Genomic DNA, 5,571 nt, shown 5'->3' on the forward strand with positions numbered 1-5,571 from the left:
AATCAAGCCAGGGGAGGGGGCAAGTTAAGAAAAAGAAAATGGACAGGCTTTTGAGAAAAGCAGAAAGACATGGAAACAGCAAACTCAGGAAAGAGCATTTTTCATTCAGCAGGCAAAGCCAACTAAACTCGTACCTTTTGTCGTGCCCTAAAAACATTATTATTCCAACAAGCAGGGCTGGCCTAAATAATAACATTTTACTATTTTAATGGGTTGTTTTATTAGAGTTTTTTGGCCAATTTATTTGTTTTAAATTGCTTTTAATTTTTATATTGTCATGGTTTTATTTTTGGCTGTACACCGCCCTGAGTCCTTCGGGAGAAGGGCGGCATAGAAATTCAATAAAATAAAATAAAATAAATAATAAACTCAGCCAGAACTAACATTTATTTCATGATCCCAAGCCATGGATTTTTATCAATTGCCTTATTATGAAGGTCAGAGGAAAGGAGAGTAGCTCAGCATAGAGCATATCCCATGTCTGAGGCAGATTGATACATTATTTGGGGAGAAAAATGTTTTTTTTTTAATTATCTCTTTTATTCATTAAACATGAAACTCAGTCAACTGAACATTTAAAAATGTGTCACATATACAATTGACTGGTGCTAATGGTTGATATGGGTTGCTGCCAGCTTCCTAGGTATCAACCAAGTATCTTCTTAAAATATAGGCTGTTCCGAGTAGCGCAACACCAGCGGAACTGGTGTTATTGCAGGAAGCTGCAATTTCTTGATGTGTTTTGTAAAATTCTTGGACATGGTACCAAGTGCCCCGATGACTATTAGTATCACTATTATATGTTTCATCCATAGCTGTGTAGTTTCGATGGCTGGGTCGCGATATTTTGTGATTTTTTCCAGTTCTTTTTCTTCGACTCTGGTGTCTCCTGGTACAGCAATATCAATAAACTGTACTCTTCGGCCCTCAACAACTGTGATATCTGGCGTGTTATGTTCCAAATGACAATCCGTCTGTATTCAAAAGTCCCACAAGCTCTTCACCTTCTCATTTTCTATAACTTTTTCCACTTTATGTTCCCATGACTTTTTGGATACAGGTAAGTCATATTTTTTACATAATGACCAGTGGATTAATTTAGCAACTCGGTCATGTCTAGCTTTGTAATCAGTTTGTGCGATTTTGCTGCATTCACATATTAAATGTGAAACAGTTTCAACTTTGTTGTTGCAAAGTCAGCAGTTTGGATTGTCGGTGGATTTTTGTATCTTTGCTTTCATGGCATTAGTTTGTAGTGCTTGTTCTTGAGCAGTGAGTATTAAACCTTCTGTTTCTTTCTTGATGGTTCCCATCCTAAGCCATGCCCATGTAAAGTTGTCATCACATTTTCCTTCAATGTTTTTCAAGTGCTGTCCATGCAAAGCTTTGGTTTTCCATCCATTTAATCTGTCATCCAGCTGTTTTTCCTTATATTCTGCCTTTGTTTCTGTTGTTTTTATAATGTTCTCCGTTTTCGCAGCAATTTTTCTGTACTTTGGTTCACATAATCATTCAAACTTCATTTTTCTTCTTCTACAGTTTGATGGATTTGCAATAGTCCTCTGCCCCCTATTTTTCTTGGCAGGTACAACCTGTCGATGTCACTTCGTGGATGTAAAGCGTGGTACATATGCAAAAGTTTGCATGTTTTCCAGTCCACCTTTTCCAGTTTAGCCAAAGTCCAGTTGATGATTCCAGCTGAGTAGCGTATCACTGGAATTGCCCATGTATTAATGGCTTTAATTATGTTTTCAGCATTCAGCTTTGATTCTAATATTTTGCGGACCCTCCTGATGTATTCCTTTTGCATTGACTCTTTGACTTTTCCATTCAAGATGTTATCTGCTTCCAATATGCCTAAGTATTTGTAACCATCATCCTTTGCTAATGCTTTCACTATGTTTCCATTTCCCAGTTCCATTCCTTCTATTTTTTCCATTTTTCCTTGCTGCATGGATAATGTAGCACATTTTTCAAGTCCAAAGTTCATTTTGATGTCACTGCTGAACAATTGAACTGTGCTGAGTATTGCTTTAAATTCAGTGGGGCTTTTTGCATACATTTTTAAGACATCCATGTATAATAGATGGTTTATCTTACCATGTTGGCTTGAGATTTGGTATCCCAGTTTTGTGTTATTTATTTATGTTGTTGTTGTTATTATTATTATCTTGCATTTAGTATTTTTTTTTATAAATAACTCAAGGCAGTGAACGTATCCAACACACCTTTCTCCTAATTTTCTCCACAACAACAATCCTGAGGGTTCGGCCGAGAGAGTGTGACTGGCCCAAAGTCACCCAGCTAGCTTTCATAGCTAAGGCAGGGTTAGAACTCACGGTCTCCTGGTTTGTAGCCTGGTGCATTAACCACTAGCCTACTAGTTTGTCAGTGTAAGAAATTATGAACTGGGATAGCCGTAACAACAAGTCACCCAATGGGAACTGTTTGGTGACTGAGAGCCATGTCAGACAGCTTGGAGCCTAGGCATGACTTAGCTTGACTGATCTGTTTATATATATAAGAGTGCTTCTATGATTACATTGATTCTGTGCTTCTGGATTCTGAGTTCTGCTGCATGGATATTGTATACAGTACATGCATCACGCTTTATATTACTGTATAGAAAGAAGTTTCTTTTATACATGAATCCTGCTGAATTGTTTACTTGTGTGCTAGTTGGATTGCTGCAAACTCTAACATAGTTTAATTTTATCTTCTTCTGGCACCCCATTTCTTAGATTGACAGCTGAGCAATCCAAGGAAAAGATCCTTCCTTTCTTCTGAATTTTTTGTCTGACAGTCAGAGATGTTCAATAATTTACCAACAGTCCTTTCTCTTAACCATTGGCAGCAAGAATAGCAATTGACCTAAGCATAAACCTAATAATTTCTATTGTTTTGCTTTTCTCTCCCTTATTATGTGCTCTAGGACAAAAAGAATATAATGATTTGATTTTGCAGTATAAATCTTCCTTCCAGGACTTCCTGCAAGATATTTGAAACCTTACCTTAACTCTTCCATAGTTAAAGTCTCTGGAGTTTGGGGACAGGACAGAGGCTCATGACAAACTTTTTTCAGCTATTATATATCTCCTGGAACAGCCACACATATATGGTACCATTTCAATGAATTGCACTTCCCATCACTATCAATTAGCACAGTCAGTGATTAAGTTGTGGTTTTACCGAACGGGAGAGCTCCAGTTTAGCTAAGGCTGATTTAAGAGACAATGAAATCAGTTGTCAAATTGTAATGCCAGGAGTGATGCCAGTTGCCCACCAAAACACATAATATTTCCATTTTAATATTTCAGCATCAAGTAGACTTCTTTCAGATGTTTGTGCATGTTATGTCATGCTTGTTGGCTCAGAGTTGTACTCAATTGTTCATTTCAACTTTAGAAGGTTCTTTTTCCTCAGGTTCTCAGCAGACATTTAAGTGCATCTTCTATTGTCATGGCAAAAAAACAAACAAACAAACAAACCCAGATGCTTTTTAATATGATTTTGGCAAGTTTCGATGTTCTGATAAAATTGTTGCCTGCCTTAAACCGAGGCATGTTATTCAGTCCAAATAAGTGAAAATATTTGGACAGCTTTACATCAGAAATCAATGCAAGAGCAGCCAATATCAGTGTCCTAATATCTCCAGAGAAAACTCCACTGGAGATCAGGTGCTCTTTCACCATATTTTGCTAATCTCACTCCTAATTGTCCCTCGGACATCTGTTTTGGTTAATAAGAATTCTGGCTGGTTAGTAAGTATTCTGTCTTGTATGAACATTTAAGAATTACCTTTCCTTTCTACCACATGTGGTGGACTTGCCCTAAAGCCAGAAAGTATTAGCATAAAATAAGAGAGTGGTTGGAAGAAATTACTGAACAAAAGATTGATTTGAAGCCAGAACTATTCTTATTGGGTATTTTAGATGGGAAAATGGCAAAGAATATATAATATTACACATATTAACGGCAACCAGAATTATTTTCGCACAAAATTGGAAACAGACTAATATCTCTTCAGAGGCAATGATAATAAGAAAGGTATATGAATGTGCAGAGATGGATAGGTTGATAATGGAATTGAAAGAGAGAGAAGACTCGGAGTACTACCAAGTTTGGAGTAGATGGTATACACCGCTAGAGAACAGGAGTAAAACTGTTGTATAAGAACTAAATAATATCAATGATAATAGGATTGCATTGTATCTATGTGTAAATACTACTACAATTCAAACGACTGTATAATATAGGATAATGAACCATAGAAATAGAATTTATGTAAATTTGAATGTTATGGATGATATTGACACGGATGTGGAAATGCTGTAAGAAGTGAAAATTTGTGTCTTGTTTTTTAATGTTGAAAAAATTAAATAAAATTTTATTTTTTTTAAAAAAAGAATTACTTTTCTTTCCCAGGACTTCCTAGTCAGAATTCAAACTTGTTCTCCTCTTCTTCAAAATGCTAGACAAACTGCTCCAAATATTTCCTCTTAGGAAGCCCAAAGAGACAGCAGTCATTTTAAATGCCTTCTCAAGAAGTGAAAAGTACATCATTTCCATCACCATGTATTTGTCTTGTGGCTGAATTTCCAACATGTCCTTTTATAGCAGAACGTTTTCAGAGGTATAGAAAATCCAGCCAACCACAAGATAAATCTATGGTGATGGGAATGTTCCTTTTGCAGAGGCATATGATAAGACTGCTGTCTCTTCAGGCATTCATCTATTATGGGAACAAAATGACTGCAGACTAGATGGGGATTGTATTGACACAAACAGACCTAGTGCATAATTTGGGAGTGTCATCCTAGACCAGTGATGGCTAAGCTTTTGGGCTCAGTCGTCCTTGCTCAACGCCTGAACTCCATTGCTCCTCATTTCCACTGCTTGCCCTCTTTTGGTTATCCTGCCTCTGTTCCTCCCTGCTAACAAGCCGTCCTAATCCTGAGGGGCCCTGGGCTGCCTCATCCTGCTCCTTCCCACATTCCTCTGAAGCCAATGAAGCTGTTCCCTCAATCTCCGTCAGTTCTAGCTCCGGCTTGCCCTCTTCTGCAGATTCAGACTCTGATGGGGGCATGACAGCCAAGGCTGGGCATGAGGTAGAGACCTGGGCCTTGAGTTCGGCCCTAGCCCTAACACCACCGCTGCCACTCAAAAAGTCACTTTGCACTTCCATGCAAAGTACCAGTATTACATAGGTGTGCCTTGTGCACACAAGCCTTAAGAAATGGCATGATTGCCCCCAATGTGCAGCGGTCCCTGGGATTAGCCATGCACCATTTACTTTCAATCTGTATTCTCTTTCTGTTGACAGGCCTCTGCAGCCTACCCAAGGCTGCTCCAGGTTGCATGAGATCTTCATTCGTAAAGTGGCTTTGGAGATGCTCTTCCAGCACTCTGCTGCCTCCAAAAGCCACATGAAAGCACATCCCATTCTCATGCAATTTTCAGAGGGTCTGGAGGCCACATGAGAGCACGGCCCGCTCCCATGACTTCCAGAGGGTCTGGAGACCAAATGAGAGCACATCCCATTCGCATTCAGCCTCTGAAGTCTCTAAAAAT

This window comes from Pantherophis guttatus, chromosome 1 (assembly GCF_059756535.1).
Source record: "Pantherophis guttatus breed Tessera chromosome 1, ASM5975653v1, whole genome shotgun sequence".
In the NCBI taxonomy this organism is placed as follows: Eukaryota; Metazoa; Chordata; class Lepidosauria; order Squamata; family Colubridae; genus Pantherophis; species Pantherophis guttatus.